Source organism: Sphaeramia orbicularis, chromosome 17 (genome assembly GCF_902148855.1).
Source record: "Sphaeramia orbicularis chromosome 17, fSphaOr1.1, whole genome shotgun sequence".
Classification (NCBI taxonomy): domain Eukaryota; kingdom Metazoa; phylum Chordata; class Actinopteri; order Kurtiformes; family Apogonidae; genus Sphaeramia; species Sphaeramia orbicularis.
Window position 1 is genome coordinate 12,942,994 of NC_043973.1, and position 24,204 is coordinate 12,967,197.

General features: G+C 39.3%; 1 long non-coding RNA gene across 1 annotated transcript; it reads left to right on the forward strand.

The window, feature by feature from the left end:
- Positions 1–145: 145 nt before the first annotated feature.
- Positions 146–23,582, forward strand: LOC115437736 (uncharacterized). The gene is made up of 3 exons (XR_003937972.1): positions 146–218; positions 17,955–17,961; positions 23,572–23,582. It is a non-coding gene; the product is annotated as an uncharacterized LOC115437736 (long non-coding RNA).
- The last annotated feature ends 622 nt before the right edge of the window (positions 23,583–24,204 follow it).

Here is a 24,204-nt window from a genome sequence, read left to right on the forward strand (position 1 = left end):
TGATATGGAACTAAAACAACAAAACCCATGAATATACAAGAGAACAGCTGGAGAAGAACTGTCCACTGGAGTGACCAGTATGCATGAAAGGGTTAATAGAAAAAGTGCAGTTAGAACGAAAATAATTATAAAAACAAATAAACTGGTTTTATTAACTTATTTACCTTAAAGATAAGATGATCTGTGCGTGAGGAAGAGGAGGAGGAGGAAGAAAGAGGGTTATTCTGTGGAAGGAGAATCTCCTTTTAGTAAAACATCAGGTAGAAGAATTTCTGCTGTTTTCTCTCTCTCTCTTCACTTAATTTGTTCGTTCTGGCCTCACTTTCATCACTATCCGCACTTGCAGGTCATTTAATTAAAAACTGATCCAGAGAAATCTGCTTTGTTCTGCTTTTTAAAATGTTCTGAAAATGCACCAGACCATTGTCATTAAATAAAGCAGCTGCATGACCTGAACTTAATTTGTCTGGATGATTTTCTTTCAACGCAATCACAAACTTCTGTCTACTTTGCCAACACTTCTTTTAATTTACCCATAGAGATAGCCTCCTCCACCACATGAAATGATCCAAACAATGGTGTAATGACGAGCCACCATTACATAGTTGGATGGTGAATTATGGATGTGTTTTATAGTATACAGGGGAAAAATATAAGAGTTAAGACAACGAGGGATTATTGTATATAAGGGGGAAGAAATGACGCACACATTTTAAATTGTAAAACTATTTCTTAGTTGTGTAAAAATTATAAAATTGTATGTCGGTGTAGGGAATGGTTCCAGTTGTGGGAGCCAGGTTTTCAGCACGGTCTCTGAGCTGAAAGGAGTAGCTGGGTATGGAGTAAAAAGTTAATATACCGGGTGTACAAGGCGGGACTTATACTGACAGAAAATTAATATAAAACTGATGAACACATAGGGTACGGTTACATGATGTTTTTTCAATCCAATTTATTTTTCCAGAAGAAATTAATCCAGAACTAAAGTACTTTCTCTTCTGTTTACATGGAAATGTTAAACTGAATAAAGGTTTACATGAGAAACATTTATTCAGTTCTCGCAGCCCTTCTGTTAGCTTAGCTTAGCATAGTCACTGCATTTCCATGGTCACACATAGTCCAGTTTCTTAAAGGTGATTTGTTGTCTTTTGTAAGTGATTTTGTGAAATCCGATCCTCCCTAAATATTTCTTTAGATCCGTGACTTACTGCACTCAAACAATCTTGGGACTGTTGTGTTGACGGAAGTTGGAAAATCTTTTTGTTGGAAGGGATGCATGCGCTAAATTAGCTTTGCTTTACCGTTTTAGCTTTGCATTAGTTTTTATTTCCCAAGATTTTATTCCTGCAGTAAGTCACATCGCCATGATTTGAGCCTCAATTTGTGATCATATTGACCCCACCGGAGTAAAGTAATGATTAGGGAGAACTGAATTTCATAAAATCACTCATAAAATACTACAAATCACCTATAAAAGCCTGGCTACGTCTGACCATAGGAGTGCAGCGATTATGCTAAGCTAGGCTAAGCTAAGCTAATGGAAGGGCTACGAGAACAAGGCAATCGGTGCACTGCGGTGCAAACTGATTTGCCCACTTATCGAACTCATTAGCGCATGACAAATGAATTAATAAAAAACAAGTGGTGAACTCTTCCTTCAGGGTTTTAGAGGCTGGTAGATCCCATCAGAATAGCCCACTGGAACGGTTTGGGTTGACTAGACTGCATTGCATATTCTTCTGCCAGCGCAGAATGTGTGCGTTATCGCGACAGGACAAGACAACGAGCATGTGCAGAATGGCAGGAATAAAGTCCACACGGAATAAAGGGTTTACATGTCCGAGGAATAATTTTTGCCCGGATTCAAGAGTGGATTAAACCAGTGACTTTAATTGGGTTTAAATTTAATCCGTACTTTTCTTTTTCAACTGGAATAAGGTGTTTACATGGGCGTCTGAAATAGGATCTAACCTTTAATCAGATTAAACCAGGAATAAAAGCTGTCATGTAAATGCACGGACAGATGTAAACTAACCTGTGTTGGGTTCCTGGTGGAGTGGTCCGTCGGGCAAACAGTCCCTGGGGGTCCGATGGGCTACTTATAGTTCCACCCAGGTGACTCACACAGAGGTGAGTTTCAGTAGGGTGTTAGGTGTTGGGTTATGTAAATATTTCTGTGTATATATTTGGGTCTGATGTTTAATTGTTATATAGGTATGTTGTGTTTGTATATAGTGGTGTATATAGATTAGATATGGGGTTGGTAATGTAGATAGTATATTTTCCCACCACTAGAGGCAGCACTGGGTACAAAGCCTCACAGTTGTCTGGTTTTTTGGAGCTGGTTGGTGTATGGATGCCAGATGTGTGTACTGGTGAATTGCTCTCAAAAATTATTGAAAAAAAACCTGAAAAAGAAACCCTTTGAAGCGCCTCAGACTCAAGTTAGTTCACCACTTTGAAGCCTCGACTGCTCGGCCGGCCTTGACACATGGGTTAACAACACATAGCTCACTTGTACATGTCCATGACTTTAGCTGTGCTGCTCATCTGCCACATGGTCCTGTCACGCTTTCCTGCATCTCTTAAAGTGTCAGTGACACACCCTAAATAACTGAACTAAATAACAGATCCATAACAATCCTCATTTTGGAATGTCCTCCTCCATCTGAATGCTGGTCCTCCTGAACGTTAAGTCAGCCTGTGGAGGAGCACCTGCTCGTACTATGAATGTCCACTCGTATTTCGAGACAAAAATGCTCAAGGGCTCTTAAAGCAAATTTCTCGTACTAAGGAGCTAGGTGCTATTCTCCCCCCAGTGTCAACTAGCTCACAAACAACTAGACTGACTATAACTTCAAATCCATACTGCATAACCCTCCCTAGATCTCCCACAACTCTCCATCAAACCTCATACATACCAAGGGCATGGAATTCTCTGCCAACCCACATGTTCCTGCCAAAACCAAACATGGTCAAATTTAAGAAAAACGTTCTTGTTTAGATATATTTATTGACTTTCAAAATACTGAATTTACACAGGTATTCACACACACACACACACACACACACACACACACACACACACACACACACATGCACAAAAAAAGAGCTAAATCAAACAAAACCCACTTAACCCTCCCAAACCCCTTGCTGTTACCAGACATCTGTATGCGTATACAATATGGCAATGTAGATATGAATAAAATTACATATCAGAGGATTACATAGACACATATACATCTTAACTTGTTAAGGGTCTTGTGCATGCGTCGTAGGATTGTCAAAAAAGGTTAAGAAAGATTTCCACTCTTTATGAAACTTCTGTTCAGATCCACATAATGTATATTGGATTTTTTGGAGTTTAAGATAGGAGATCACTTCTCTGACCCAATGTCCAGCAGAAGGTGGGGCAGGTTCCTTCCACCTAATAAGAAGAAGACGGCGTGCCCAAACAGTACTAAAGGCAACCACCTTGTGTCCACCTGCAGGTAGCTGCGACCTTCCAGGAACAATGCCAAACAATGCGGTGAACGGGTCAAAGGTGATCCTAACTCCTAGTACAATTAAATTTAAGAAAAATATTAATGATTATTTATGTGATTCCATCAAATGAAGAAAAGTAATGTATCAAATAAAATGAAATGTAAAAAAAAAAAAAAAAAAAGGTGCATAACCATAAAAAAGTACACAATCACAATTATACTGGACATGATTTTATGAGCCTATTTTTGAAAAATGTCTTTGTTTGGTTTGAATTCTGTGAAAGTGGGTTATGATTTAATGATCAGTGGGTTCCAAAGCCTGACCAGGTGAGAACCATGATATAGATCATTTAGCGTGTTTGAAGTCCACAGCACTGAGACCCATTCACCCAAAGAGCAACCTTAAGCCCAGCAGAAAACAATTTTTCCCTCCATCCATTTTCTGAACCCCTTAGTCCTTGAGAGGTTCACAGGGGATACTGGAGCCTTTCCCATCTACCAACGGTCGAAGGGGGGGTAAACCCTGGATGTGGGGCCAGTTCAGCACAGGACTAAGACCATTATTATGACTTTTTTTTTTCTCCTTTTTAAACATAACAGTAAAATCATTTACACAGTCTTTTATCATCCATTGCAAATGTAGTGAATGAAAAACAGATGTGGTAGTGCTGTAATTGCAGTTTAATGTTGGTCTTTTACTATGGCTTGTTTTTATGATATTTACATTTTGTCACCAGTGAATTCAAATCAGAATGCAAAATATAATCAAAGATGATGGGCAGCAATTATGGTAACACTGCTGTGGTTATGAATATTTATACAGTAAGCAATTAATAAACTGTGGTCAGCTCAGTATAATGTAAGTCAAATAAAACAAAAGCAATTGCAAATCTGCATAGGTAAATATTATTTTTTAAGAATGTGAACTCCAAGTGGACACATTGCAGATGCATTTCTTGAAATTTGGATGAATTGGCTTAGAACTTAAGTATATTTAAACTTCACCAACAAAGGATTAAACCCATATTTAATGAATACATAAATAATGAGTAAATTAGTTCTAAAAGTGTTAATAAAGCTGCAAATAACATAATCATAAACCCTACATAACTGGTGCCTGATTTTAATGCAGTAGCAGTCATGGTTTATTATCAGTGTTGTACTTTTCTGTCAAGCCTCTAATTCTTTAATCCATTAATCTAATCTGTAATGTTACTTTTAGATATCTAGTGGTGATCATACAGTATGCATGTAGCATACAGCTTCATCATCATCTTAGATCTTCATCAGAGACACTTTGTCATTGATCTAAATGTCTTTCTCAAGATGCATGGATCTGCTTGTACCGATCCATACATCTTTAGTGAGCTAACCAATAAAAACTTGCTCATTAATGTTGCAGAAAAGCAATTTACCAGAAAAGTTGCTCTCAAAGTTTTCGTGTACTGCGTCTGATGAGAGCTGCCCCTGCCCACCACCAATACTTTCTGAAACTATTAAGGGATATGAAACTGGCAGGTCAACATGACATTTTTATTAAGTTTGTTGATTTCCCTTTGGTTGTCAGGCGGCCTTCAGCAGTGATGAATAGAATTAAAACATACTGAACAATGATGGAATGGGTCAAGTCAAACTCTTTTCTATATATATGTGGTATTTTTGGCCGTTTTTGTGTCTTTGTTTTATAGGTGGCAATAAAGAAGACACAAGAGACTGAGAAAGAGAAAGAAATGCTGAATAACATGTAACAAAGGTCATGGTTATGCCTATAGACGTTGAATTCATGGGGGGATGGAGGGGCTGCAACCACATTCACTCTTCATAAAACCATGTGATACGCAGAGGGATTTGATTTCATACTGTTTCATTCATGCTCTAACAGATTTGACTAGAGTTTTACAGCCAGAATCCTTCAGTTTAAATTTCTAAAAGCTTTCCAAAATTCATTCAATGTTTGGCATGTTGAGAGTGCACAGAAAGTTTTGACCCTGAGCACAAATCCTTCTTCGGCTGTTATGGTTCTGCACCAGAAAAGGACAGCTGAGGATACGTTTCTGCCTCAAGTGGAGGAGTTGAAGTACCCAAGGGTTCTGTTCATGAGTAAGAGAAGGCTAGACTGTGACAAGTGAATTGGAACAGTGGTGCAGACACTGTACTGGTCTATTGCATTTAAAAGGCAGCTCTGTGGAAAGGTGAGGCTCTCAATTTACTGCTTAATCTACATTCCCACCCTCACATGTGTTCGTAAGATGTGGTAGTGACTGAAAGAACAACATCACAGATACAAATGATAGAAATGAGTGTCCTTAGGAGGGTGGGTTGTTACTTAGCAATATGGTGAAGAGATCAGAGTAGAGCTGTTGTTCCTCCATATCAACACCTGAGGTTGTTTGGGCATTTGGTCACTCAGGAGTAGGGATGGGAATCGATAAGAATTTAATGATTACGATTCCATTATCGATTTTGCTTATTGATCCAATTCCTTATCCTATTTCCTTATCGATTCTCATTGGGTGAGGGAATAAAAGAGTACAAACCGGTGTGTTTGCATTAACTGTCTTTTATACTTCCATCTTTGCACAGAAAATATAACATATACAGTATGTACAAATAATAAAAACAGATGATGCCTGGCTCGGGGGGGGGGGCTGCAGTGAAAGTGAAACTTACGACGCTTTGCTAATTCCTCTACTGCCATATGTCCACCATGTGGAACCAGTTCGACTCGGCTCGGCCCGTCTCCCGTTGTGCACTTCATTTCCCTTACCTTACCTTCAGAAACTTGTATTTGAGGGGGTATGACGTTTGTTGCCGGCACTGGAACCAGAACTGGGCCCGGCATTCACTCTGCCGCCACATTCACAAGCGTTGCTAAGTAGCGTATCAAATACGTGGCATTCCTGTAAATGAATCACATGCTGTGGACAAATGTCTGAACATATTGGAGGGATTCCACCCTTCTGAAGACACGGAAGCTTTGACAGTGTTACAAGCGGACCTGGTATCGTCTTTTTAGAACGTTTCTGCCTCAACGCCATGTTGGCTACATTCTGACCAAAACAATGCAGCGTACGCGCATTGTGCATGCGCAACAAAGGCGGAATCAATAAGCAGAATTGTTAAGCAGGCAGGCAAACGATTCCAAGGAATCGAGCTACTGGGATCCGGTTCTCAAAAAAGAACCAGTTCTCGATTCCCATCCCTAATTGTGACATTACATAAGTGTTGCATTGGATAAGTCAGTGTATCCCAAAATCAAAGCTAAAGGCTTTGTTTTTGGCCAGGCAGTGTTTTTCAGCCACAGTTAAACTAATGTAGTTATGTTTTTGTAACATCGAAACATATGCTGCGTTTTCACTACGTGGTACAGGCTCAGGTTGACTCGACTCAGCTTTTTTGCATTTCCATCTTGTAAAAGGACCTGGGATTTGGCACCCTTTTGGTATCTACTCTGCCGAAGTTCCAAAACTGGAGAAGAGATACTAAAACGTGATGTGTAAATACTGCAGACCACTGATCGGTCAGAGAGCTGTCTCTGCGTCATTGCATCGTCAATGTGTGACCCGCTATTTTCAAAAAACAGATTCAAAGGTTTACTGTAAATATTTCGATTGGCTAATCCACATGATGGCAGCCCGTAAAATGACACTGATCAGTCGAGGAGGTTCAGACATTTCTGTCCTTGGTGGCTGACGAAAAAATTCAGCGTGAGCTTGATGGGACAACACGCAACGAGGGAGTTTATCAGCAACTCTCTGAGCAGACGTCACGGAAGTTAGGCACCGCATCGCTATGATGTCCAGGTACTCTAAAATCTTTAGTATCCTGTAATGGAAACGGTCTCCAGGAATAGTATCTGGTATCCGAGCCGAGCCAAGCTGGTTCCACATAGTCGAAATGCGGCAATAGAAACTAGAACATATGTACTTTCAGATAACATCTAATCAGTGAGGAAAGTGAGGAAAGACAAAAAACTGCACTTTTCTGAGCATTTCATTCTGCATGCTCTTAGGTGTATTCTGGTGCACTTTGGGAGCAAAAACCTGTAAAGCATTAAGGTTCAAAATTAATGAAAAAATACATCTCACACAGGAATATGGTCAAACATTTTATCAAATCTTGATATCTCTACTTAAACATTCTGTTTCACTAATTCTCTTACTGATGTACTTCAAACATTGTCATGGGTAGATTATGGACAGATTAAGTATCTGTGGTAAAAACATTGGTCTCTTAGAAACATGAGAAAAGAGGCTCATCAAGAATAGTAATCTCATTTAATATAATGTTCAGATATGGAATCTCCAGGCTTTACATCTGTCACTAACTACTAAACTACATGATAACAGTTTCCAATGTATTCCAACGTATTGCTGCCATAATTATTACACAATACAGAAGACAAAGAAATAACCTATGCCTGTACACAGCAGGGCCAGGTGGTGGAATACTACAATCTACTGAATGACTTCAATGAGTAACAAACCTGGTTTGCTTGTCTTCCGGACGTACTGCGACAGAAAATCGCCATTTCTATCAGTTTCCTGGAGCCAGGACCACTTGAACTTATTTTTGATTCCTGCCTCACACTTCAGCTCGTCCCCACACTGAAGGACGATGAATTCTGACATGATTTCACAAAATATTTAGACGAAATACATTGGCAGTAAAATACTCAAAGCGAATCCGCCTCCAGACAGGCGAAACAGACCACAAGTCATCAATGGACCAATCAGAGCCGTCGATACAAGTTCTGCGTTGTAAATGAGCATCTCATTGGTCGAGACGGATGGAGAAGAAAGCAATATGGCCGCGCCCATGAGACGGACCCAAATAAACATAATTTACACTTTTCGGAGTGATTTATGCATAATTTTCTGACTGAAATGTTGCCAAACCAGACAGAAATTATCTGGACACGTTTAATTTACCAGAACATATGCTCAGTTTTTGGAAAAAAAACGGATTTTTGGCAAAAACCGGAACACTTTCATCATTGTCTAATACATGCATTTAAGTTTTAGACATTTGTTAGGGTTAGGGCTATAAGAGAAGGAGCTAAGGGTTAAGGTTAGGGTTCCATGAAAACAGTCCACATCGTCCCACATAGTACCATATACTTCAGCTAAATACACATGCATATATGCAAAACAGTCTACTCTGATCCCTCACTGTCCATCCTCATCTGTCCTGCAACTCCCACAGACCTCTGCTGAACTGAGTTACTTCATTCCTCTGTTTCCTTCTACACAACCCCCCCCTCCCCCCGCTCTTTGCCCATTTGTGATGGTTGCTTCCAGTGCCAGGGCTAACATATGCTGGCTGCCACTAAGAGTTGAAGAGAGAAATTGAAATGTTACTTTCTTTACAGCCACGGCTCCCAGTTTTCGACAGACTTACCCTGCCAGGAGAAGATTGATTGCCGGAGAGATCGAGTTTGAAAGTCAGTTTTCACCGTGGATAAGGCACTCAAGATTAGTTTTCGAAATTATGTGTAGATGCTTACAGATTTGGCACAAAAAAGGCTGGATAGAGACCAGACTTTTTGTATAATTTTTCAGTCTTATTTATTTTTTTCCTTCTCTACCTTCAAGTGTGAAATCTCTCAAAGAAGATCTGACTTTTAGATGAATTTCACGCTTTTGTTCCTTTGTTTACCAAATGCCAGTTCACATCCAAAACAACAACAAAAACTCCTGAGGCAGTCTCTTCTGTCAGAGTTCAAAGATCTCTCAATCACAAACCTCCTCAGACTTTTATTTACTTATTTTTTTTTTTTTTTTTTTACTTCCAAACACTGAGAGCTGTCAATTCTTCTTAAATTCTTCTTCTACTCCGGGTTGTTACCATTAACAAAACAAATAGGTGGACTTCTGGATGGGTTCACACAACTGTAAAAGATGTCAAGACTAGTCCACAAGGCATATTAAACAGATCAAAGACTATGAGATTAATAGCCGTGCCCCAGATGGAAAACAGGGTAATTAATGAGGAGCTTAACAGGAAATTAAATAGAAGGCAATGCAATTATGGAGGTGAGTGTTGATCAATAACCTTGACTGGAAGCCTCCGGGACACTGCATCATATAATACAAATGTAACTTATTTGGTCTATCAGCAGAAAAACATCCCAAGATGTAACAGCAGGGGTAGGAACATGGGCGTGTGTGTATTTTTAGATAACTGATTTTTTTTTTTTTTTTTTAGGAAGCACATACAGTAAGGAATGCCAAGTTGAATTCCATCCTCAAAACTGAAAATGAGCATTAATTTCTCATTGATTAACCACCCCCGAACCCCCCGGCTGGTATTTATATTCGCTGTGAAATCAGGTGCATTGGCCTCATGACCTCACAAAAGTTATCATTAAATTGGTTAATGAGAACCTGTCTCAAATTTGCATTCAAGAGCAGTGTGCGAATCAAATTGGTGGCAAAATATTCGGAAAAAAGGCTCTAATTAAAGGTTTTCATCCCAAACCACTACTGTGTGTGTGTGGGAGAGATTGTACCATACTGATAAGTATTTTCAAGAATTAATATATCCTGCTTTTTTTTTTTTTCAAGGTAACCTCATGACTGTTAATAACCTCAGCATATGACTCATTTTCCATCTTAGCTACAATAATGATTATATTTCCCACTTAAAAACACAGCATCAGTATGAATATCGTTTTAATCACTGCTCCATGTGACCCATTCTTCAAAGGCATCTCTAGGTTTATTTTCTACAAGTACCCTGTGGAGTTTTTAACTGTAAACAAACAGTTTTATTTAGATTTAATATTTCTCTCCAAAATGCCTTCAGTGCATCCTGAAGCTATAAGAAATGCTTGATGGAATATACTTTCTCAGTTTTATTTTATGTTAGTGTTGTGTTTATGGGTTACATCATGTGTACTTGAAGTGCTCTTGTGTTCTCCTGGTATAACTCTAGTAAATAAATAAAATACCACCTTTGGAACAAGGTTATTATCGTTAACGAAAACTAACGAAATGACGAAAACTAGAATTGTAAAAACATTTTTGTTAACTGAAATAAATAAAAACTATAATTAAAAGAAAAAAAAAAAAAGATAACTAACTGAAACTGTATTGTGTGTTTACAAAACTATCTAAAACAGATAAAAATGATGGATAAAATTCCCTTCGTTTTTGTCTTTGTCAATGTCGGATTGATACGAAATCGATTTATTTCACAACAAGGACCACTTTATCATAAAAAAAAAAGTTCACAGACCACTTAACCAGCCGGCCAGTTTCTCACTCCCACCCTAACAAAAAAAAAAAAAAAATTACACAGCCTATATTACAAAATCATTAATTTTGTATATTACAAATTAAGTCTGCAGTATATTATAAATGCTGCTAACGGCTCGATGCTAACAGAATGTCTTTGCACCTTGTTGCAAACATTGGTCATTGTTTCTCCAGTTTTTCTCTTCAGTCATCGATCCATTATTGTATTTTAGAACTGTTCAAGTCACTCTTCCTTTCATTTCACTCTTTGTTTCTGATTAGTTAGCTATGCCGTTTCATTTCCATCACAATTCACAAGTGACGAGAGGCCTTTGACATGACAATGGGCAATCTAGGTAACCTCAAGAGATGGTGATGCAAAACGTGGCTTTGCCTAGACAAATTCACTAAAAGTCTACTCTTAGGCTTATTTAGGCTACATTTGATTAACTTTTAATTTAGAAAACAATTATCTGTACTCATAACTTTGCTTTGGAAGTCAGATGAAGGTGATTTGAGAAACACTGATATACATTTGACTTTTTAATGACATCCTCTCGCGGACCACCTGTGGGGCGTTCACGGACCGGAGTATCACTGATTTACACTGGCAGGCCAGGGGTTTTATGTGACCACTAGAGGGAGTATTGAGTCAGTCTCCCATGGTTGATGAAAACTAACACCACGGTGCCTTTGACCAAAGCATCAAAGTGAAAGTGATGAGATGAGATGAGTTAAAGTTGCAGAAAGTGACAAAGTGATAAAAGCTAGAAGCACTGTTGTCACCACTGGACACAGCTGTGAATGAAAAGAATAGAGTTTGATGCTGAAATAGCATTGTGTCTTCTATGGGTGAGTTTGATTAAGAGGCTTATCTACATTATAAAAGCCAAGTGGCCTCTGTATGTGTGTGTGTGTGTGTGTGTGTGTGTGTGTAGGTGTGTGTGTGTGTGTGTGTGTGTGTACATGTGTGTGTGTCTCAGGAATCACACAAAATCCAGAAAGAGCTGACTGCTGCAGTTTGGCATACTTAGGTATTTTTGGTCAAAGAAGAGACTAGCAAAAACGGCAAGTTGATAAGATCATTATTTTGGAAGATATTAGTAATTTTGGAATACAATAGCCTTACAATCACATTGCTATGCCCAGAACGCTTTGGCAGTGACTGCTGGACAAATGTGGTACAGCATGCACAAATACACAACATAAAAAGTACCACATCTAGAACCTGTGGATCCCCACAGGTCAACGCGCTAAATCATTCAATCTTAATCACAGCTACTGACAACACTATATATATATATATATATATATATATATATATATATATATATATGTATGTATGTATACAGTGTATACTAGTCCTACTTTCTTCAGTTAGTAATAACAAACTTGGATTATTAATATGTCTCGTAAGACTGCAGGTCAACAACACCTCACTTTGAATCTTTGTGAGTCCAGAACAGTGGTGAAGGGGTGGGTAATCCTCAGTGATGTTTCACACCCTCAACGTGCTGAACATGAGTTAGGTTGTTCTGACAGTGATACTGGACACTATCCTTATGGACTTCTCATCCCTGTTAAACATATGTATGTGACCTGGGTATGTACAGTTGCATTTGTTTCTATTTAACTGTTGCTGATGCCATGGTCTAGTTCTTTGTTGTGAAATGTCTTTGACTGCAGGATCATAACTGTTGTGATTGTATTTTTCTGACAGTTGCCACAGTCCTAAAGGACATTAAAGGGTACCTGTAGTGAATTTTCATTGCTAGCTGTCAAAAGATTATAATAATAATACATCATAATAATACTAGTGGTTCCATCAGGTAACTTGCGTTATTGCCTGTTGTTAAAGTACATGCGAGTACTAAGTCACTGCTTCATCAGTCATTGTCAGTGACATGTTTCCTCCTTCACAGGCTGTTCCTGCACCGGTAGTAAAGAAATAATGTTGTATTTTCCGATTATCTGGGCTGTGATGGACTGGTCACTGACCCTGTGCATAGACACCAGTCTAAAATGACACATTATCAGCCAGTGCTGGGTCGTGTCTCTAGGACAATGGTGGAGTGCAAAACTCATGACTGCACAAACAACAAATGTGAACACATGCTTTCCACTCAGTCTTGCTCACTGACTGCTGCTTGTCAGTTTTGGCCAGCAATGGCTGCACCCCATAGGTCCCACCCCCGACTATAATTCACATAATAAAAACGTCCAGTGTGGTGAATATATGGAAATCTTTTTTTTTTTTTAACTGAATGTGCACTTCTCTTGCCTATAAGTAATACACAAAGCACAATAAATGTTGTAAGCACAACCAGTAAGGGTACACTTTAAACTACACACTGAGGCAGCAACAACAGTGGACCTGTTTATATCTTACTTCTGTGTTTGGACACCCAGGCTGCAGACGAGGTTACGGTGATGTTGAATTCATTACTGTTTCTCTTGAATGGGTTAGTGCAAATCTGTTATGACCTATTGAACAAGTGTTGCAACTGTCACAAATTTGCATTACTATCAGGAGGAATTGTTTTGATGCAAATATTCACATTCATTAGTGGGGATGTGGTCTATGGTTTACGAGTGTGATGTGGAAACCCAAGTCCATCAGTACACAGAAGACTGAAAGTGCACTTCTCAGAAAACATCTGGTGTCCAGGAGGTAACCTTTAAAAATGAACAATATTTGCATATTTTGATCCCAGTTTTTCAATGTGGGCGGAGAGGATTTAAATTGAACATGTTTTCTGCAAGGTCATTGGACTTTCTTGTGCAAAACCCATAAACTTCAGTTATTCTTCAATGCCGGGTGTATTTATTATGTCTTATACGATGAGTGAACGGAGGGTTTTAAATGCATTTTTAGTCACCGTCTGAAGCCCTTTTTTGTTTTTCCAAAACAAAATAACACTGCATTACCCATAAATATTTATAGAGTCAAGTCTGTCTTCCTAAAAAAGACTCTTCTTTTCATTTTCAGTTTTCTTTAGTATGTTCCAGGGTGTAGTCCTGTTTTAACCTTTACATACTTTAAGTTCAGGTTGAAGGAGTGGTCACCGAACTATAGGAGGAACGTGGAAAAAAAAAAAATCTTTTAACAGAACAACTGACTCTTTGGAATTCTTTGCAGCGGTTAGAATTGTAATAGTTTTGGATAGCACTGGGATTAGGATGGGTTTATGTATGAATGGAAATAATCAAATAATACTATTTCTTCTTTCTATCCAAGGTGCATGGCAGCTGCAGGGACACTCCTCATCCTCTACTACCTTTACAGATGCACTAGTTAATCCTATTAGGGCAAAGAAACAGAGACAGTAAATAAACACTGAACACTCTGTACAGTAAGCTACTTAATAAAAGATGTCAAGATGCTTCAAAAATGTAACTAAATGCTCCTTAAAGCAGAGTGTTCTTCGTCAAACTGCTGCTAAATTACATTCACTTTTTAATCTCCGCTATTGTACGTTTTAAAAGATGTGGATCAAAAATAAATCCATATTTCATGTGCCAGACTTTAATTTTCCAAGAGGCCCTTTTATTATTGAACGAGAACAGTGGATACCACTTTCAGAGCTTATTAGTGGCCAGACTCCATTGTTTCCCAACATATCTCTATCTTGCCAGCTGAATTTAATAACACTTTGTCTGCGGATGATGTTTTTGGGCAAATAAATCATATTCCAACTATCCTCTCCAGACGAAAAGTAGGATTGGCACTAGGTCAATGGACTTCATGTGACAACTTCAGTGAGCATGTACTCGGTAGAACTGCATTCTTTAGGTCAAGGTCAAATTTATTTATATAGCACATTTACAACAATGCAAAGTGCCCAAAAGATATAGATAGAAATACAAGATATCATAAAACTAGTAAAACTATAAGTGTGTAGCAGCAGTCGTTCTGCATTAGATATTTAATATAAAGGTTTGCTGATGATTTGGTCACATTACACTGACAGTACATCTGCTGCTATGGCTAGTTAGGCTAACGGGCCAGAGGCATATTTTAAATGTATGGGTACCGTAATGAGGTGGCTTTCGCTGCTGTTTCCGTCACGAAAATCAAATCATAGCAAAATAATAATGGTTTGCCTTGAGCTCCTTTCAGTGTCTTCTTATTTTTCAATTTCAACTGAGTCACACACAAATTAAAAAAGAGAATCTCCCCAGAGTTCTCCTGAAGCTATCATTACTGTGCAGTATGAGATACCCACGCTGTACACTATGTTGGTTTTAACGTTTTGGTTTTTTTTTTTTTTTTTCTTCTTTTTTTGGGGGTGAAATTACCACTGTTAATGATCCAGTTTGATTGGTGCTTTACATTTCGTCTGATCCACACAAGAGAGGATTTTAGAAATTGCACCTCTGAACACAGAATCCTGTTTCCTCGGGGGGTTTTCCCTGAGTAAGTGATCCACAAAATCCCAGTGAACGGGGGAGATAAAGAGAGGCAGAGGAGAAAAAAAAAAGAAGGAACCAGAGTGTGGCATTGGGGATGGGAAGCAGGGCAGAGTGTGACACAGGAGTACGTTTCAGCTCCACTGCCTCCCATCCTGTGCGTGTGACCGTGGCGGATCTGAAAACCTCAGCTTCGCCCCACAGCAACGGCAAGGAGAGGAATGTTCTCGGGGAGACTAAATTTAGACCCAATGTGCTGTACCATCAATCCTGATTAAGCTAACTGCAGAGCCGCACTCGTTGTGGGAAGAATATGGCTGAATGTTGAATCCGGGTTACATAAGTCTTACTTTGTGTTTGGCCCTGTGCGGCTTGGAAATGAAAAACTTAAATGTTTCTGTCGACTGCTGTATAATGCATCTCTTCTTAGGTAATAACTCCGCTATAGGCTTTCGCGTGCTCTTAATCTTAATATCTGCACAGGGATTATCTTCAAGCTACTCAAAGCTACCGTTCACTGTACTTAACTGAATGGTAGAGATAAGACTGTCATCCGGTTGAAGATGTCTTCATAGGTCCTGCTTATGACAGTCACAGTAATTATAGACAGCATTGTAGTTCTTCAAAAGTAAAGTAAAAATGCCTCAATTTCATCCAGGTGATGGGATGTAGTAAGACCATAAGTAGGGATGGGAATCGAGAACTGCTTCTTTTTGAGAACCGGATCCCAGTAGCTCAATTCCTTGGAATCATTTGCCTTCCTGCTTAACGATTCTGCTTATCGATTCCGCCTTCGTTGCACATGCGCAATGACGTCACGCATTTGCTGCATTGTTTTGGTCAGAACGTAGCCAACATGGGGCTGAGGCAGAAACAGTCTAAAAAGACGACACCAGGTCCACTTACTTGTAACACTTGCAAAGCTTCCATGTCTCCAAAAGGGTGAAATCCCTCCAATATGCTCAAACATTTGTCCACAGCATGTGATTCATTTACAGGAATGCCATGTATTTGGTACACTACTTAGCGGCGCTTGTGAATGTAGCGGCAGAGTGAACACCAGGCCCAGTTCTGGTTCCGGAGCGGGCAACAAATGTCACACCCAAATGCAAGTTTCCGAAGGTAAGAAGGGAAAGGAAATGAGGTGCACAACAACGGGAGACGAGCCAAGACGAGTCAAACTGGTTCGACGTAGTGCACATGTGGCAATAGAGGAATTAGTAAAGCGTCTTTAGTTTCATTTTCACTGCACGCCCCCCCCCCCGAACCGGGCCCAGCGTCATCTGTTCTTATTTGTTCATACTGTATATGGTATATTTTCTGTGCAGATGGAAATATAAAAGACAGTTAATACAAACACACCCGTTTGTACTCTTTTATTCCCTCACCCAATGAGAATTGATAAGAGAATCGATAAGGAATCGGATCGATAAGCAAAATCGATAATGGAATCGGAATCGTTAAATTCTTAACGATTCCCATCCCTAACCATAAGTCCTGTCCTCTTAGTAGCTGGGTTTCCATTACCCTTAGAAATGCATAAAAAGTAAATTGCGGAACAGAAAACTGGTAATGGAAACACTGAAATATCACAAAAACTGTCAAAGATCGGAAAAAAATGTTTACGCTCTCATGAGGTGGCTTCTGAGATGTTTTGATATAGAAGCAGGGTACGATTTGTTGGGGGGGATGGGGAGGATCAACCCCCACTCTGGTTTTTACATCTCTACTTCTGCTCAATGAATTTCGTCCTTGGGGGGGACAACCAACCAATTGGCAGGTTGTGGCAGTTTTCTTACACCTATATCCTATATTACTGACACCAACGTTCATCTGAACCGAACTGTCGGCAGTCTCAGAGTTTGCGAATGTCCCCATGCACTGGGGCACCGTAAAGGGGAGGTAAACATGACAAATTCATGGGGCCCAGCATTTGTGTGTGTGTGTGTGGGAGGGGGGCATAGAGCAGTGGAGAGGGTCCAGTGGATACAGGTTAGAAGGTGTCAAAATTTGGTGAAAGATCCGCTGAATAACAGAGGAACAGAACTAGAGAGTTGGACGTTGAAATAATATAAAGTTTCACTTTTGTTTCACACCAGTGTTAGATACGTTAGTTATGGACCACACCCCCACCCCCACCCTTTTTTTTTTTTTTTTTTTTTTGGCAAATCGCACCCTGTATAGAAGTATAGCACAAAAGTGTAATGGAAACACACTTTTCTCATTTTTACACACCTGTGCACAGTGGTTCTGCTCACACCAAATATCTCACCCATTACCCTGTACTCAGAACAAACTGATGGTTCTAGTTTGTATCGGACAATAGACCCTCGCATTTGTGTAGGAACTGCTTCCGAAGGCATGACAAGTCTGGGGCCATGAGAGGTTCAATAGCACACAGTTCATTAAATGTTGCCTGCGTGATTCGGAAATTCTGGATCCATTCTGGATATTGGTGAATTCCTGATGCACAGCTCTCTCCCAGAATTCCATTCTGTGTGGCCACTGCCATAAATATGGACTTTGCATTGGGGCGATTATACGTTCCCTTCTTTTGTTTAAGACAGTCACTGCAATAGCAGTAGATGAACCAACACTACAGCGCCAACACTGTGGAGGTTTGGCATGAAACTCAGTGCATCCATCTTCCTTAAACAAGTGTCTTGCAAGAAGTATATGCAAGACAGGACTTAACAAGAATCACGCATCAGAAGCCAAACATTTTTTAATGGAAACACCTACTTTGTTGATATTGTAGAAATATGGCGTTTATTTAACTGTATCGATTTATTCATTGGTACACATCCACTAAATGCTGGAGATTTTAGGTACATTTCATTATATCGTTAGCCTCATAGCATACATTTTCGTCACTGGCTATGACTTGAAAAAAGTTTTTTTGTGAAACTGCTGAGTAGACTGCATCTCTCATCTCACATGATTCACATCGTCAACACCGAGATGGCTCTTATCTCAGCATATTACACCTCATTTTTCAAGAGCTGTTAGTGTTGCTTTTATCAAACACAACTGTATGTGTTATGTGGATATTTCTCTTTTTCTACTTCTACAAAAAATGAGGAAGAAGCAGAAGCTGTTTCCAGTATCGACCTGGAAAAAGACCAAAGTTGGCAGAAGTAACAGGTATGTGTGGACTAATGAACAGACCCCATTAATCATCAGTCAAATGAAAAAACATGTTCCAATTTCTAACCTTCACTTCTAATCATTATTATTATTATTATTATGTTTTGGGTTTTTTTTGGAGCTACATGTAACAATTTGAATAAAGACCCAGGACTACTTTTGTGGCACTTCCCAAATGATTTTTTAAAAATTTGTTTTTACCTTTCTTAACTGATTTATCACCATTTATTCTAACATTATGCTCTGTATTTTGCATTCTTGAGTATAAATCTGGCATTTTCCTATATTTAATTCACTGATCAAGTAGATGACCGTAAAAGCTCAGATTAAAGTTGGGGTTTATTAGATCAAAAACAGAAAAAACTGACGAAAACATGACTTTTTAGTAAAAGAAATCATTAACTGAACACAACCCAAGTGTCTCCATCCACTGTCATTGATCCAACTCCATGTGTTTTACTGGTGAATCAGTGTTGTAGAAGATGACTGTGTTTTCATGTTCACTACGGAGCCTCTGAATGCCCAAATGGGTCATATCTGATGACCATGAAAAGATGACAAACTGCATTTTACACCAATTATTTACATGTATTGATAGGATTAGTGGATCAACAAACATTTCATAACAGTAGATGGTTTTGGTTGTCAGTGGATGTTTGGGTCTTTATGGGTTAACTAAGTAACAACACGGAAGGACCACTGTTGGCATTAGACCTAGTCTTTCATTTAGTAATGAAGATATTTTGGTAAAAATGATGCAGTACAGAAGCTAAACTGACTATAACATATCCAAGTTAATCAACAGCAAATTCTGCCTCCTTTAATACCAACATTATTTTTCTTTTTATGCCATAAGTCTCTACATCCAACCTGCGTTTGCTTTAATTGACAGCTCTCAGGCATGAGCTGGTCCACGTTCACCCACTTCAGCTCTGTCGAACTGCCTGGAATTTCATTTTCTGTGCTTTTAAGCCAACCGTAAAAACACACGGAGCTGTCAACTCAAACTCCAGACTTTATAAAAATCACTCACATCACAGTGTATCGCTATGTTGTTCTACATCCTATAAAACACAGCAGCGTGATCCCAAAGCTGCTCTCCTGTTCAGTTTCTAAACCGTAAACATGTGTTTAACCACAACAATGTAGTTGCAGAAACTACATTTTCCCTGTCAGACTGGAGTCATGTATGAGTCTGACTCGTGTGTTAACTCACTCTTTTAAAAGACAGGGATTGTATCTGAAGGCCCTGTCACACCTTGACGATTAAAGCTGCCTACATAGTCAGTGGGTGCAACACATTTCCTTTCACAGTCAACACATTGAACGTAAGCGAGCCGGGCAACGTGTAAAATGCAATACATCACTAGCGCAATAGGGGGTAGCTCTGAGTCAGGTACAAGTGAACAAGTTTAATGAGTTCCTTGTTAATGTTGGACCAAACTTGGCAGATAAAATTCCTGCTCCAGCAACAGATCAAAGTAATGTAGCATTAATAGATCAAAATCCAAATTCAATGTTTCTCAAAGCTATTGACAAAAAAGAAATAATAGAAACTGTCAATAAATGTAAAAATAAAACATCTACAGACTGTGACGAAATTGACATGATAGTTGTAAAAAAAAAGGTTATTCTAGGTATTTCCAAACCATTAATTTACATCTTCAGCTTATCATACCAAACAGGGACATTTCCAATCTGGGTGTCAGACCGGCTGATATTGTATCAGTCAGTATTACTGTATTACAGTTGTAATACTTTAAAGTGCCACACAATGGCACCTCTCTTTGTTATTGTACTGTGAGGTTATAGGTCACTTTTTCCGGTTCAGTGTCATGGACATGGAGCACACACACGCAATTCTGTGCTCGACAACTAAAGTAACAAATGGTGCAGGTATTTCGGACAAATCTAATGTATATTCATGTATGATTTAAAACTAGCACCATGGAGACCTGACCTTGTATGGTTCCTAAATGAGTAATAAACTAAATATCAGTGGAAATCTGAAAGTCTTCGCCCTTCTCTCAGCTATCCCAGAACACATGTTAACTCACTTAGCCTGTGTTGCTTTTTAATTAATTAACATCCTGTTTGACCCTTCAGTGTAAGAGCACAAAGAATACACAACAGAATGTCTGTCTCCAACCTGCTGGCTCCAGTGACTCGCATTCTGCCGGAGACTCCTGTGAATCACTATCATCTTCTTCTTCTGTAAATGTAATGTGTTAAATTAAACTACATCACATATTGCCCCTGCTGGTGATGAATGGTATTACATGTGTCGCTGTGTAGCATATAAAAAAAATGGACAAAACATTTTGAGATGCCGGCACGCATAGGGATGGGAATCGAGAACTGGTTCTTTTTGAGAACCGAATCCCAGTAGCTTGATTCCTTGGAATCATTTGCCTGCCTGCTTAACGATTCTGCTTATCGATTCCGCCCTTTGTTGCACATGTGCGATGACATCACGTGTACGCTACATTTTTTTGATCAGAACGTAGCCAACATGGTGTTGAGACAGAAACGGTCTAAAAAGATGACACCAGGTCCACTTGTAACACTGTCAAAGCTTCCATGTCTTCAAAAGGGTGGAATCCCTCCAGCATGTTCAAACATTTGTCCACAACATGTGATTCATTTACAGGAATGTCACGAACTTGATTCGCTACTTAGCAACGCTTGCAAATGTAGTAGCAGAGTGAACACCAGTCCGTCATCCGGGCCCAGTTCCAGTTCCGGTGTGGGCAACAAACGTCGTACCCCTTCAAATACAAGTTTCCGAAGGTAGGGGAAAGGAAATGAGGTGCACAAAGACAGTTAATGCAAACACTTCCATTTGTACTCTTTTATTCACTTACCCAATGAGAATTGATAAGAGAATCGATAAGGAATCGGATCGATAAGCAAAATCGTTAATGGAATCGGAATTGTTAAATTCTTATGGATTCCCATCCCTAGGCACGCATCATGGTGACCAATGCGTCAGAACGTGTTTGAGTCTGCGTTCGTGTCTGCGTTCTCTTGCGTTGACTATGAAATGGCTCTAGGCCAGCGTATGCTAACGTATGACAAATTTGGTTAAGTTTTGTACAGCTGAAGAACACGCTGAAACACATTGGTATAGGTCGTAGTACAGCGAGGTCATTAAGAAACTTTGTTCATGCACAAAATTTTTTGCCGTATGCCAGCATATGTGTCATACATGGGCCATAAATTGTAGGTAAATTATGCCGTTGTGACACACTCATAAGTCGAAGATAATATCTAGCTTGTCCAAAACTTATCTCTAACCTATGGGTAATGTGCTTTGAACCAATGTGTAACTTATATTGAACTCACCTCCAACCCCTATTGACGTATGTGGACGTGTCCTGGATGACCTCTTTCCACTTCCTCCAGACACAAAGTGTTTCAGCACCTCCCCTCTGGACAGCAACCAGACTTTGTTGTGCAGCAGGAGATAAAACCTATAAAACCTAATATCTCTATAATCTTCAAATTTAGAATTACACTTAAAAAAAAAAACTAACCAATTAAACTAAAAAAATTTAAATAATTCAAACATTTTAATTAAATACTCAGTATTAATTTTCCAAAGCCACAGGGAGCAGAGGGATCAGAATACCTACTAGCTTCTAACATCAGCATGACCTCATCGATTTGACACGGATAACACACTGAGCTTTCGTTGGTATAAGTCAGGGGTGTCCAGATCTGATCCGCGAGGGCCGTTATCCTGAATGTTTTAGATGTATCCCTCTCCTAACACACCTGATTCAAATGATGAGCCTACCATCAAACTCTGCAGAAGCCTGATAACGACTGTCGGGTGTGCTGGAAGAGGTAAACATCTAAAATGTGCAGGATAGCTGCCCTCGAGGACCACAATTGGACACCCCTGGTGTAATGTATCTATAAGTTATTGAAACATTCTATGTAAGATACGTATACGCCCCCCCCCCCCCCCCCCCCCCCCCCCCAAAAAAAAAATTGATAGTCCCCTTTATGCCAGCGTTATAGAGAAATTTTGACACGTTGGCATACGCTGCATCAATCCTCAAGGCGTGACAGGGCCTTTAACAAGTGGGATGTTTTCCTTCACACTGTGTGTTTGTTTGGGTGTTGTAACACTCAGACACACAAACACACTATCATACGGAAATAACTGCATGTGCTATAAGGCAGTGGTTCCCACCTTTTTTGGCTCATGACGCCATTTCAACATCACAGATTTCTGGAGACCCCAGACATTCAAAACACATACATTTTTTTATGCTAAAATTAATGTTTTAATCATGTAATAGTTTGCAATACAATGTTGCAAATAAATCTTAATTTTAGATGACATTTAGGCTATATAATGTATATAATGCACCTTTTTGGTGTCTGCTTCTTAGTTTCTCTTGGAGATGTCTTAGAGGGGCCAGGTGGGTAAAGAAATCTTTCCATTCTCTGTTCAGTCTGATTTTCTGACTGTGACTGTGGCAGGCTGAAGCGTAGTAACACATGTGGTCACATGATTGGGTCAGTCAAGATATGCCCTCTCAGATATTATATTGTGCATGTTATTTGAACTTGATTTTTGTTAGGAAAAGTGTGTGGTATTTTAATTACAATGAAATATATATTGAATCATTCATTCATTCATTCATTTTCTGAACCCACTTTATCGTCACTAGGGTCACGGGGGTTGCTTGGAGCCTATCCCAGCTACATAGGGGCGAAAGCGGGATACATCCTGGATGAGTCGCCAGTTCATCACAGGGCTGAACATATAGAGACAAACAATCACTGTCACATTCACACCTATGGGAAATTTAGATTAACCAATTAACCTATCAGTGCATGTGTTTGGATGGTGGGAGGAAGCCGGAGTACCCGGAGAGAACCCTCGCAGACAGGGGGAGAACATGCAAACTCCACACAGAAAGGTCCCACCCCCATCGACTGGTGTTGGAAATCGAACCCAGGATCTTCTTGCTGTGAGGCACGAGTGCTGACCACCGCACCACCACCCATGTCATTAAAACATATATTTTAATAGTATTTTTTAAAAAAATGTTTAATCAATTACTAGAAATTTCAGGCGACCCCAAGGTTGAAAAACACTGTACTAAAGGCTTGATTATTCCTGTAGCCAGACTTTTGTGTTTCCATTTTTATCATCTCATACATTATGAATGTGACATTACGTAAACAACAAATACTGACAGGCATTTAGATGTGTTTTCTTTTTCTTTTTTTTTCATGCATTATGCTCAAAGATCTTCTTTAAACAATACCAGCCTTTTCTATTATGTTTAGCATTTTGTTTTTATCTCCATGCACAAACATCCATTTATTTTTAGGGATATTTAAACATGTACAAGATGATAATTTGCACACTGCAATCTGTGTTTAATTTCGTACACTATGAAATGTTCATCGTATTTTATGGTTTCAAAGCAAAGAATATGGAATCGAAGCTTTTGCACAGTTGCAGATGCACCGAACCTTCTTTAAATTTACTGAGCTGTACCGATCTCTGCTCTTTGTTCATGTGAGTCACCAAAAGATAATTAAAAAACACTGGATCTGCCAAAACATTATCCATGGATTCCCCAATAGCTCTCTATGGGCTGTTTAACATCACAGAAATGGAGGCCTTGATGCTTTTGTCAGTGGATCCTATAAATACACACCAGCCATCTGGGTACTTAAAGACTACAGCCAACTCATTTAACATTCAACAGTTCTCCTTCAATCTCTCTTTACAAACAATTACCAAATTATTAATTCACAGCGTATTGACAGTGAGGCAGTCCAACGTGTTACGGTTACCATGGCAACATGGCAGGCCAACAAAAATGGAGCTTGGAGTCTGACGCACTTTTTTTTTTTCCAGTTGTATAGAGTTTTCTTTGATTCTACACCATTCT